This window comes from Octopus bimaculoides, chromosome 12 (genome assembly GCF_046866305.1).
Source record: "Octopus bimaculoides isolate indiv1 chromosome 12, ASM4686630v1, whole genome shotgun sequence".
Lineage (NCBI taxonomy): Eukaryota > Metazoa > Mollusca > Cephalopoda > Octopoda > Octopodidae > Octopus > Octopus bimaculoides.
In genome coordinates this window covers 1,205,447-1,220,085 of record NC_142939.1, presented here as the reverse complement: position 1 = coordinate 1,220,085, position 14,639 = coordinate 1,205,447, and the positions used below count along the sequence as shown (strand labels likewise).

Sequence of the window (14,639 nt, the reverse complement as noted above, 5' to 3'; positions counted from 1 at the left end):
AATGAAGTTACTTATCTTTGCGATAGAAATCAGAAAATGAATCTGTTACCAGAATGAAACTTAATAAGGTTGTGGTGTGTTTTTGTGAGAAAGCAGCATGACCACTGCATTTGGACGTGTCTTTCCGGACTAAGATCCTAATGCATTTAATTGCAAATATACGGATATATTCTGCTTTATACGAGTAATTTTCTGCTATAATTATACAAACTCACGTTCTCCTGTGAGAAATCTACTCACAATAGAAAAACTTTTGCTATCGCAAGTGGAAATCGTATTATCGACGACACCCCATAAAATGCCACACAATGTACTGATCAGAATGCCTTCTATTATATTCTAACTAGCAAGAGAACGATTTAGTTACGCGGCTTAAGTTTTCTCTGTAAGCAGGAAGCCATAAATACATTTGGTAGATTTTATAACAGTATACAATTGACTATGTGGCACTAACAGAAGAATGTCGATTGTTAAATTCAGATTTATGTATGAAAAATTACAAACTGCATTTGGCCTATCGGGGAACGTTTAACCGTATGCTGCTTATTTTAATCGTTACATTCAAGCCACCTAAATAGATATTCGATATAGTGTAAAATACTGTAAGATAGCATTATTTTCATAATACTATCGTTCACTTTTTCGAAGTTTGTTTATACTATTCTTAAATCGACTAAAATACACGATTCTCTTCACATTATTTGCAAACTGAACTCGTTAGAAACAAAATGATAATATGTTAATATGAGTTCTCACTAGCCATCACAGCATATTTGACTATAACTCAAATCTCATATGATATTAGAACATTAAACGTTACTTGATTCACGGATGTCTTAAATATTTTAAGATGCACTGTAAAATATATCTCTCTGTAGGCAACTAATTTTAGCCTCATTCAGAAGAGTGATGAAATGGGTTTCACCTCAGCTTTTATCTCCTGGTGAGAATAAAAATTGCAATCGACTTGAATAATTTGTATTTTGCTTGAAGCTTCATCACAGAAAGAATACCAAATATCTGTCCACTGGGTACTCAGCAGGTGGTAGCTAATTGTATTGTATGAAGGTTATAATTCTGCTAATCTAGTTAGTGAAATATGCATAGTTGTGAATACGCTAACACAGCGGATTAAATAATCCATAGGGTAGGATAGTATAAAGGGAAGAATAACGGTTCTACCTTCCTGCAAGGAGGAAAATGATGTGGTCATACCACGGGATTTGTAAGACACAGTCATCTAGAATATTCTTTCATGTGTCTGTTCCAGGAAATTACATGAAAATAAGAACAAACTCATAAATAAGAAAGAAAAAAATAACAATAAAAATAAAAATAACGGACTATAACGGACTATAAAAATTAAAATAATGGACTATAATCGTCTGTAGAATATGACGTAGGCGCTTATATGCAGACATAAACATCTCTATGTTTATATCTCGATCTATCTATCTATCTATCTACCTATCTATGGCTTTGTGGGGAGTATAGGCGTGTGTTTTCCATATAATTGTACACATTCTACAAGAAACGGAAGCATCTTGAATGTTTTTTTTGTATGTGACATTACCAATTATTCAAACTATTGGAGAAAGGCAGCAATATTGACTTATATGAGCAAAATTATCTGAAACGTTTCGTAGAATAACTAGTGATCGAGATTCGATTTTTGTCTGCAGAAATGTCAGAGGTAGAGCACCTCAGACATTTAACGCTTCATATGCAAATGCACGTGACATATTCGTATGTTCAACATCGTGTAAGTAGAATATACAAATGCAAAAAAGGATTCGTATTATTTATGCAGTTTTGATGTGGAATAACTGAATCAATTTCTTTCTATGTTCACAAATGACTTTCTTCAATTATGGAGTTATTCAGCTTACCTTCAGAGAGAAATAGCTAATCACGTCATAAGACCATAATGAATATACACGTTTGAATTTACTCATTGCTCTTGGAATTGATAAGAGTTGGGGAAGCAGATAAGAAAATATAGCACCTGCAGACAGAGCTGTTCTTCGTGCAGAAGACATTTACTTAAATAACTTTCTACAATCACATTTTCTTTTAAAGATTCAACGTCGTTCGCAATTGATCTTAAAATTATATATATATGCATTTAATATATATATATATATATATATATATATATATGTATGTGTGTGTGTGTGTGTGTGTGTGTGTGTGTGTGTGTGTGTGTGTGTGTGTGTGTGTGTGTGTGTGTGTGTGTGTGTGTGTGTGTGTGTGTGTGTGTGTGTGTGTGTATTGTAATTATATATTATTATTATAAAAGATAATATATACTTAGTGATTATGAAAATATATGTGGTCGCACTTCTCTGTAATTTATAGGCTCTTGGGTTTGTTTACAAATACGACACAGACACAGACACACACACATATATATATATACATATATATATATATATATGCGTACATAGATACGTATATATATATATATATATATATATATATATATGCGTACATAGATACGTATATATATATATATATATATATATATATATATATATATATATATACATACACATATATACATATATGCTTTTATTCTTTAATTCTTATATTTGTTTCAGTCATTTGTGTATGGTCATGCTGTAGTACATCCTTAAAATTTCTATACTTATTTTCGTAAGAAAATATTCTTTTATCCATGTTGTGTTACCATATATATATATATATATATATATATATATATATTCTGATTTGTAATTTTCAAATGAAACTATATCTTTCCTGTTAGTGTTCATGTATATATATATATATATATATATATATATATATATATAATATATATATATATATATATATAATATATATATATATATATATATAATATATATATATATATATATATAGGAAGAGAGACATATGCATATATGTACATATACATACATGCATACATACACACACAAATGCGTTTCTATCCTAAATTAATGCTGTAACTTCGATTGCCGGTTCATTTTTCACCCCTTGCAATTTGAGCTCAGAGTCCGTGTTACGACAGTTCCGATTCTCCTGTTACTTAGAGATCACTGTAGATTTGATCAATGCTTGAATTTCTTTTCGTTATTGGGTCAATGATGACGTAGTGATTAACTACATTGTTTACAGTTGTAGAGTTTAGCATTCTTAAAGAAGGAGTAGTCTAATGTTTATTATATTTTGAATATGTCTGTATAGTTAAAAACCGGTGTTTACTTTTCTTCTATCTCAATAAACAAATTTGACTTCTCATGGTCGTGTTTCCAAAGTTTATAAATACGATATTATAGCTCTCTGTCAGGTTTTATTTCAAATTTGGATATTCGTTTCTTAGTCAATATACTTTGCAGTTTTGTTCATTAGTGTATGCTCTGGTTCATATTACATTATGTCTACACAAAATTAACATCGTAGAATTGTCTGTTGTTCTGATGCTTTGAGTATTGGATTTAGTTTTTCTTTCATCAGTAATATCATCAGTGTAGAATTTATGAACTTATGCAACGTTCGTATCTTCCACTATTCGGAATATTCCAGAATGAAAATGTTCTTGTTAGTGTTGTTCGTTCAAATATAGTTTATTCGGTTTTTTAAAGGAAAGTGCAATAGGAAATACTTCCGAATATTTCCGTATGTGGTGAATTATATTCCCTTGGTCATATTTGTACTACTGTTTCAACCCTTTTACATAAATTTTGAATGCTGTTATTGATGTAATTTTTTTCTCAATCTATTTTCTCCCTTCATTCTGTGTTTTGTGGTAAATACAAGAAATTTCTGGAGTGTTTCGTTTATGTTTGAAAGTTTGATATTGATTTTTTTCAGTTCCTTGATTATTTTCTCGTTTAAGTTTTCGTCTGCTTTTATCTGACTTGGAAGATTTGTCGAATGGTGGTTCCTAGTAAAATGCTTAAAAACATGCGTACAGCTCACGTTCCATAGGAAAAATGAGAAGAAAAGGTTGAAAATGCGCGAAATTTTTCTTCATGTTTTTTTAATAAAACAGGTTTTATTTTCTAAAATACGAGGTAAATTTGTCATACATTTATATACATATGGAAACAAAAATACAATTTTTTTCACACGACCAAAATATTTCATATAGCATTTCAACATAACAGTCTTTGTATATGTTTTCACTAGAAGAGTTTTACACACGCAACACAAGCAATGAAAAGAATGTCATATATTCTTGAAATACTCTCGAATGCAAAAACATTTACTAGATAATTTTAGAGCATGCCGTACCGCAAAGGCGTTCCACAATAGAAGAAAAATCCTTTTGTACGGAGAAAATTCATATTGTAAAAACGGAGACCCTTTTCACTGTCATTCATCTTAAAGTTCAAAATATGTTTATCGATGCGTTTTAATACTATGTATTTATGAGGAGAAGGAAGGGATTCCTCAAAGAAAGAGTGATATTAAATAAATATCTGCGAGAAATATAAAATAACAGCTTTATATACACACACTCGCACATGTGTATGCATGTATGTGATTGTGTGTGTGTGTGCGTATGTGTGAGTGTGTCAATGATATATATACGAGATATGTGTGTATATTCTTTTATTGTTTAAGTGATTCAGTAATTTGATTGCGGCCATGCTAGAGCACCGCCTTTAGTCGAACAAATCGATCCCATGACTTATTGTTTGTGAGCCTAGTACTTATTCTATTAGTCTCTTTTCCCCGAACCGCTGAATTGCGGTGACGTAAACACACCAACATTGGTTGTCAAGCGATGGTGGGGGAACAAACAAAGATATACAAACGTATACATTTACCTATATATACATACATACACACATACATACATATATATATATATACGACGGACTTCCTTCTGTTTCCATCTATCAAATTCACTCAGAAGGGTTTGGTCGGCCCAAGGCTATAGTAGAAGTCACCTGGCAAAGGTGCCACGCAGTGGAACTAAGCCCGGAACCATTTGGTTAGTAAGCAAGCTACGTAACATAAAGCCGCTCCTGCGCTTATATATATATATATATATATATATATATATATATATATATTGCTAGAAATATGATTTAAAAAAACGACTTGGTAGCTTAATAATTTGACGAGACCGAGAAATCTACGTACTGTAGTGAGACAAACTCACAAGTGAGGAAACAGATATATCCATATCACGTGTTTTTGAGCTCTGATACGTGACATCTCAGTTCTCGTCAGAGGCTCTTATTGCGCCTAGGGTTAAGCATAATACGTCTCGTCAATTCAAAGAAACCCCATTGAAAGCGTGTGCTATTTCAAAACGGTAGAGGTGTATTATATGAATAATGTAGGAGGCCCATTAGCAATTAAAACATAGAGACCAGTTCATTAACTAGGGTAAAAAATAGTAGCAACATTCCTAGAAACAAGAGTTAAAATAAGATAACGAAAGTGAGGGAGCGAACGATACGTACTGTATTGAGACAAGCTCACTAGTGAAGAAGCTGATATATGTATATCGCATGACTTCGACCTCAGATGTATTGCATCTCAGTTCTCCTCAGTGGATGTTACTGCACCTAGGGTTAAGCATAACTCACCTCGTCAACTCAGAAAGAAATACTTACTGGTATTACGTCTGCCGTTACGTTCTGAGTTCAAATTCCACCGAGGTCGACTTGACCTTTCATCCTTTCGGAGTCGATAAATTAAGTACTAGTTACGCACTGGGTCGATGTAATCGACTTAATCCCTTTGTCTGTCCTTGTTTGTTCCCTCTATGTTTAGCCGCATGTGGGCAATAAAGAAATAAGAAATGTTAGCACGCAAGGCAAAATGCTTAGCGGTATTTCTTCCGTCTTTACGTAGTGAGCTCAAATTCTGCCGAGGTCGACTTTGCCTTTCGTCCTTTCGGGGATGAAATTCAGTACCACTTGCGTACTGGGGTCAATCTAATCGACTGGCCCCCTCCTCCGAAATTTCGGGCCTCTTGTCTAGAGTAAAAAAATACCTATATCTCAAAAATAAAAGAGATTTTATGGAAATGAAGTAGAGTTTCTTCGGAAATCCAGAAATCCTAACAACTATTCATTTCTACCGCCATCATCGTAGGAAGCACTCTCTGGAAAAACATCAATTAAAGTGCAACAAGAATAATTACCACAATGCCTACATGAATAAAGTGAAACACCTGAGAAGATATTAAATCGCAATAACACAAATGCAAAAGCACAAACAGATTATCTCATTAAATGTGGCCACCTGTTACGCGTGAAACAATTGATATTAACTTATAATACCTGTCTTGAAATTCAGAAATTCAATGTGGTCCAATTAAAATTCAAATCGTCTTTCACTAAAATATTTGAATAAAAGACACAAAATGTGGAATGGTACTTGATATTGCCATAACTGATTACATAAAAGAATTAAACGAAAACCAGGATTGCTAATTTATGGGAATGTGTATAGTGTAAAGTTGTGCTTTTGATGTAGTCTTTATATGCGTCTGTACTTCGCTGTTTCTTAAAACCTCTCTTGGTCATATTTAGCAAGTTTCGTAATGATGCAAACACTGTTAGTGCGACTGCTTCTCTTCCTGTTCCTACACTCTTACTAATGATATTTATGAATGTGATGATAATAGTGATGGGAGAGGTTGGTTTTGATGATGATGGTGGTGACGCAATGATGATGATGTCATTGATGAGTTGAAATTGCATCATTAATAAGACAGCTATGGCTGATAGTAGCCGTGCATATAATAATGATGCAGGTGGCTAACGATTCTTTTCTACCCTAGGCACAAGCCCCGAAATTTTGGGGGAGTTTCCAGTCGATTATATCGATCCAAGTACGCAACTGGTACTTAGTTTATCAACTTCGAAAGGAAAAGTCGACCTCGGCGGAATTTAAACTCAGACCGTAAAGGCAGACGAAGTATCGTTAAGCATTTCGCCCGGCGGGCTAACGATTCTGCCAGCTCGCTGTCCTCATTATTTAAGAACAAGTATAATATTAATATTCAGACGTCAAACTGGAAGAATCGTAACCGCGCTGGTAAAATGCTTAGCGACAATTCGTCTGTCTTAACGCTTTGAGTTCAAATTCTGCCGACGACAAATTTCTCCTTCATCCCTCTGGAGTCGACAAAATGAATTCCAGTTCGACACTGTAGTCGATGTAATTACCTTAACGGATACACTACTTCGAAATTGCTGGCCTTGTGTCAAATTTTAAAACTTTATTATTAGACATCATTATATCTAATGTTTCATCACCATCACTACTACAGCCATTATCATCATCATCTTTGGAATTGTCGTCTTCATCGTCGTAATCATCATCATCATCATCATCACCATTATTATCTCAGTTGTTGTGGATGCTCTACTGCTACCGTTGTTGTTGTTGTTATTATTTTATTATTATTTATTATTATTATTATCATCATTACCTATATCAAAACTTAATGATCTCCATATTGCTAGTACTGCAATGACCTTATCACACGTGAGTGATAATAATTAGGCGGAAAATAAAAAAAAAATCTTAATTCTTTACATGCAATTTTTAAAAGGATTTATTGATAATAATTATATACATTTGAGTAAAATATTAAACATCATAAAACGAGTCTGTTCTTTATATCAGCGTATACATTGCATTTAGAAAATAGGTTGATGACCGTTATTGCAATATGAACTATGGTAAAACACAATTCATTCGTTAACGGAAATGTGACTATAAATTTAGAGAAGTCACATTTATGATGCATTCGGCAGTTCATTGTATTTATTTGAAGACCTAAGTACGCAAGAATGCTACACGTTTGTTTCATTGTGGTAGATTTTTTCTTTTGTGATGTCTATATCGTAAAAGTCGTTGTCATACTCAGTTATCAGTGCCACAGATGTATACATACACATCTGTTCGATCGTTTTCTCACGAGAGAAATTCCAGTAATGTTGATATATGGGTTTCAAATTTTCGCGCCAGGCTGGTAACTTCAGGGGAGGGAGTATGTCGATTAATTACAACTCTGTACTGAACGGGCATATATTTTATTGACCCGGAAACGAAGTAAGGTGATATCGAACTTGGATGAATTTGAACTCAGAGCATAAAGACTGACAGAATAGTGTTCAGCATTCTGCTCGGCGTTCTTACAATTGTGCCATCTCACCGCCTTGTGAAATATATATTATATATATCATATATATACATGAATGACTGACTACCATAATTATCAGTGTCTGGGAACATAAGACACGTGAATTTGTTGACACAATTGTAATCCATGGTATATATGTTATATCATAAAAAAAAAAAAAACATTTCACTTAATGCTTAGTTCTAATTAAAAACGGACGACGAGAACTCAATAGATTTTCTGTTTGCGTTCGAAACCCAAATTTCCTGGCGAGAAATTCTTCTTTATACAACTTTTTATAACCGCTGATCGTCGAGTACTTCCTGTGGTAAAACACATGGATTTCTAATTCATCTTTGTTTACTATGTATTTATATCTATATCAATCTAATCTCTCTCTCTCTCCCTCACTCTCTCTGTCTCTCTCATGGTCTCTCTCTTTCTCTCCCCCTCTCTCTCTCTATATATATATAGAGAGAGAGAGTGAGAGAGAAAGTGAGAAAGAGAGAGAGACGTATGTATACTCGTAGTATATATATATATATATATATATATATATATATATATATATTCTCTTACACGTCTACTTGTTTCAGTCATTTGACTGAGGCCATGCTGGAGCACCGCCTTATTAGTGCAGCTAATCGACCCCAGGGCTTATTCTTTGTAAGCGTAGTATTTATCCGATCAGTCTCTTTTGCCGAAACGCTAAGTTACAGGGATGTAAGCACACCACCATCGGTTGTCAAGCGATGGTGGGGGGACAAACAGACACACAAACATATGCAAGCACACACACACACACACACACACACACACACACACAAATAATCTGCATATTCTCCCTCGATTTCATCGTACAAATTAGACGTTTTTGTTTCCCTTTTTTGTTAGACATGTTCTGGTTTCCGGAATAGGGAGTAATAAAAATGAAATATTTCTTTAAAAGAATTCCCGAGTAGTATTACACTTTAATTGTTTATACTCAGAAGTATTCCACATCGTGGAATACATATATTTCTTGGTGGTGTTGTTATGGACCTCGTCAGACTGCTGTAGACAGTCGATCGATATGAATGAAACGATATAATAGCAGTCAGCTTGTATGTTGATCAGCGAAGTGTATTATCTTATTATTGAGCGTATATCTTGAACTGAAATGTTCAGAAATCATATCTAGTTATGTTATCGCCTATTGCAAGAATTAAAAACGCTTGATTTTTTTTTTTTACGATTTCCTTCGATAACTCTCCGGTATTCTTCAAGTCACCAATTTCATTCATGAGCCGAATATTGCAGCAATTCCGAAGATAATGTTTTTTTCAATCAATATGATTAAAAGAATAACGGGTAATTTTTAACAAGGCTGAGAATTGTGTTATTCATAGTATGTGCAAATAGATTACATAAGAGCGTTCTCCCGTTGAGCCTGTGTGTGTAAACATGTATTTATATCTATATCAATCTAATCTCTCTCTCTCTCCCTCACTCTCTCTGTCTCTCTCATGGTCTCTCTCTTTCTCTCCCCCTCTCTCTCTCTATATATATATAGAGAGAGAGAGTGAGAGAGAAAGTGAGAAAGAGAGAGAGACGTATGTATACTCGTAGTATATATATATATATATATATATATATATATATATATATTCTCTTACACGTTTACTTGTTTCAGTCATTTGACTGAGGCCATGCTGGAGCACCGCCTTATTAGTGCAGCTAATCGACCCCAGGGCTTATTCTTTGTAAGCGTAGTATTTATCCGATCAGTCTCTTTTGCCGAAACGCTAAGTTACAGGGATGTAAGCACACCACCATCGGTTGTCAAGCGATGGTGGGGGGACAAACAGACACACAAACATATGCAAACACACACACACACACACACACACACACACACACACACACAAATATACATATACATATACATATATATATATACATACATAAAAGCAACAGTAACATCCACCCCTAGGGGTCAGCCACACTTAAGTGGCAATATACTTCACTTTATATATATATATATATATGTATATATATATATATATATATAAATATGTATGTATATTTGTATATGTTTGTATATATATATATATATATATATATATAAAACAAATAGTAAATGAGTATATGCATATATACGTACAGGTATGTGCATACCGACATCCACCTGTATGTATAGGTGCATATCGGGTACAAGACATTGCAAACAAAACGACCCTCCATGTTTGTTTTCGTTTGGGTTCCTAGTGTGTCTCCACTGTCCTGTTTTTCTTCCCAATTTTATTTTGGAATTTATGGGAGCAACTGTCTTTGAAGATTCAGTGAATGCTCGAAATGAGGAGTAGATAGAAAGCCGTTAACTGATGAAGGTTCGTTCTCTGTGTTTACTTTTCCATTTTTTCTCTCATTGTTTGCGTATTTAACCCGTTTGTTTTTGCATTTCATGTTGTTTATGCACTTGCTGACGTCCTGCACTCGTAAATGCATTTATACACACACACACACCACACACACACACACACACATATATATATATATATGCACACACACGCGCATATATATATATATATATATATATATATATATATATATATATCCATGCCCTTATTCTTGTATATATATATATATATATATATATATATATATATATATATATATATTCTACATGTTTACACACACAGGCTCAACGGGAGAACGCTCTTATGTAATCTATTTGCACATACTATGAATAACACAATTCTCAGCCTTGTTAAAAATTACCCGTTATTCTTTTAATCATATTGATTGAAAAAACATTATCTTCGGAATTGCTGCAATATTCGGCTCATGAATGAAATTGGTGACTTGAAGAATACCGGAGAGTTATCGAAGGAAATCGTAAAAAAAAAAAATCAAGCGTTTTTAATTCTTGCAATAGGCGATAACATAACTAGATATGATTTCTGAACATTTCAGTTCAAGATATACGCTCAATAATAAGATAATACACTTCGCTGATCAACATACAAGCTGACTGCTATTATATCGTTTCATTCATATCGATCGACTGTCTACAGCAGTCTGACGAGGTCCATAACAACACCACCAAGAAATATATGTATTCCACGATGTGGAATACTTCTGAGTATAAACAATTAAAGTGTAATACTACTCGGGAATTCTTTTAAAGAAATATTTCATTTTTATTACTCCCTATTCCGGAAACCAGAACATGTCTAACAAAAAAGGGAAACAAAAACGTCTAATTTGTACGATGAAATCGAGGGAGAATATGCAGATTATGTCCAATTCATTTAGGCAAATTAACGCCTGTTAACACACTCTTTAGCAATCACAAATTAACACCCTTGAGATAGAAATGAATTAAAGAAAAGCAAAATAATTATAAAAAACTGCCCCGGTGGATTTGCAAATAGCAAATATTCTTGCTGATCATCAGAGTAGAATCAGTTGAATGTCCTTGCTTATCACATTCAAACAGACGAATAATTAAACTCCCCTCAAAGAAAGAATGAAAAAATAAAAGAGAACCTACGTTTACAGACTGTAAGAGAACATTTCATTAAGAATTACATTAAAAAACGTACTAACACTCTCAGTGAAAAATTCCTCTATGAGAAGAGTGTAGCTGAAAGAAAGATTATCAAGACATTTAATGGAAACTAATCGGCAATTTACAGAGACATGAGAGGGCAATCAATAAATGTTACTGATGCTGCTTCTCAGAAAGTTATAAATTTATTCCAGAGAAAAATACCAAGTGAGGTAGAGGAATTTCAGTCAGTGAGCAGAGTGATTAGAAGATACGAAAGAAATACTAGCGTTGCTGCTATATTAAATCAAAACATTAAACCATCAATTATTAGAACCTTGAGATTATTAATCAAACATTTTGGAAAGAAAAATAAAGGAAAATGACTTGATTCGAGAAGATTCCATAATAAATATCTTATGGGAATTTACTGACCAACTCTCACTGGAATATAAATATGTCAAGCGTAAGGAAATTGGCGGACGTACACTGATATCCACTCGCTTGGTGAAATATTAATGGCTAAATACACAGGTCAATTCATTTAAAGAAAAAAACTATTCGGTCTATCCGAACCCTTTCCTCTAGAAACACAAAAGTAGCTTCTGTTATTTACTGAACCATTCTGAAATATTACACGGAGATGCGTCATTTTATTTCCCACTCGTAGACAATTGAGTTCCATAGACTACACAAGTTCTATATAAAATTATGAAGGCGATAAACAGACCGATTTTGGCTATACCACCATTTTTAGGTGGAATGTAAGTAGTCGTTCATCTGCCACGTGTAGGGTATAGTTTCTCAGTAATAAAAATCAAGGAATAGTTTATTTCTAATGCGGTTTGCAATTTCATTTTCAGCTTATATGTATTGCAGTTTGTACTGGTCACTTCTCCTGTCATTTTGTTCAGATCTCAAGGATATATAATAGCAACTCAGGTTGACAGAAACACCAAACTAAAACACTGATTTGTGTGGACTACTGCACAATTTACTAGGAACATTTAAGAGATGAGGAATAATGTACATTATTTACATTATTTACAGTTAACGGATATTTGTCTTCATCTTGTTTGCTGTTAAGACGTTTCGGTTAATATACCCTCCAGCCTTCATCGAGTGTCTTGGGGGAAATTTCGAACTTGGGTTCTCATCCCTAAGGTATTTTTGGGGCATATGGCGCAGTGGTTAAGAGCGCGGGCTACTAACCCCAGGATTCCGAGTTCGATTCCAGGCAGTAACCTGAAAAATAATAATAATGATAGTTTTTCGAAAGGGTATATAAAACTAAATAATAAATCACGGTCCATGATAATTATTCTTTATGTTAGAGATTTAATCTTATTCCTGTCTTTTCACATTTCAGCCCGTCTTTTCACATTTCAGCCCGTCTTTTCACATTTCAGATTTCTGCTTTTTTTCATATATTTCTTAAGTATTATTACATGTATTTCTTAACTATGTATTTAGGTTACATGCTTCACACTTCTCTTCTAAATAAATATCCAAATTATCATAAATTGGAAAAAAGAATTTCCAATGATCCTCGTATCTAACACTTATTACTCTTTAATACTGGAATCAGAGATATATTTAGTTTTCAGTCTTCTGAATTCTATAAAAGTTTCCGTGTTTTTATTTCAGAATATCAATTATACCACCGCGTTACACCCGTATGTGTTGTGAATAAACGTGTCCACAATCAAGCCCCAGATAAGTAATAAAATAGAGATATATAATGGCGTAATTCAAGTCATTTCCTATATTTTGTTCTAAGAGCTTGTGTGTGTGAGACTGTGCGTGTTTGATTGTTTTGTGTGTTTATATTTTGTGCTAATTCGTATGTGAATTTGCGCGTGTATATGAGGGTAATTGTGTGTGTGTGTGTGTGTGTTAGTGGGTTTCTGTGTCTGTTATTGCGCCTGTATGTGTACGTACGGGATTGAGAGTGGCAAGATCAATCAGCAATATTACTTTCACACGTCTATGAACACAATCAAAGCGTAATGTAATCACATCGATGTTAAACATTGCGGATAGTTCTCCATATATAGCACGTTTCGATCATTTGTGGATGTATGAAGTTCTTTTTAGGAAGAACGTCCTGAATACGTTAATTAACATCTTGACCGTTAACTGAGGCATTTTATGTATGAGTGATACAAGGTATAACAGATTCAATTATATAATTACATCAGTTTCCAATCATATTCACAGCGAAGGGGCTTTTCATTCAATATATTAATATAAATATTATGTGCAAAGTGGTCCCTGTAATGCAAAATCAGGAGTAGAACAGAAAATTCTGCAGGCCCATGACCATGTTATTCGCACGTGAACATTTTACATATGTGAACAAATATAGGGGACAGCTTGGATCTGATATATGCATGGGTTGTTAATAAATGTAACACTTCAAGTTAATAGGATCTTAAGTTTAAAATACGCGAAACTGCACCTGGAGCAATTCCAAAATCTAGCAAGCAAGCGCGATATGATGTGATGATATTAGTACGGCTAGTCAAATAATACTGTTCGAATGTTGATCATACAGAGGAACTTCATCTATGAATGCAATAATTTTTAACAAATATGGAAATCGCTATATTATAACGGGTCGTGGGTTTTCTTCCTTTTTATTCTAACATATTTTGCAACTATACTTTACAATGTATAAGGAGTACTGAACATGCACTTCACTAAAGCACATCCTTTCATGGTCAATTCTTCGAAAAGTGTACATAAAAGCGCATATATAAATTTCATTATAATGTTCTGTTGTAACTATAACCATTAAATTATTCAAATATTAAAGTGTACAGTGTTCAAGAAGCAGCGGTTAGCTAGAAATAAATCATGAGGAAATTAGAAATACTTTTCAGAACAGACCATGGCCGAATCATTTGATTCGCGGGTTGGGGAAATTATTATAATGATATGTTGACTAAGCTGAAGCTTCATTTCATATTGTGTTTTCCAAAAAGC

General features: G+C 33.7%; 2 long non-coding RNA genes across 2 annotated transcripts in view; one reads left to right on the top strand and one right to left on the bottom strand.

The window, feature by feature from the left end:
• LOC128249181 (uncharacterized) overlaps positions 1-13,401 on the top strand; it is a 136,611-nt gene extending 123,210 nt beyond the window's left edge. The window contains exon 2 of the long non-coding RNA XR_008265273.2: positions 13,299-13,401. This is a non-coding gene — a long non-coding RNA (uncharacterized LOC128249181). The remainder of the gene's footprint in view (positions 1-13,298) is intronic.
• The window catches only part of LOC149132940 (uncharacterized), a 389,921-nt gene that overhangs the window by 187,502 nt on the left and 187,780 nt on the right, over positions 1-14,639 (bottom strand). The gene's annotated exons all lie outside the window — the stretch shown is intronic.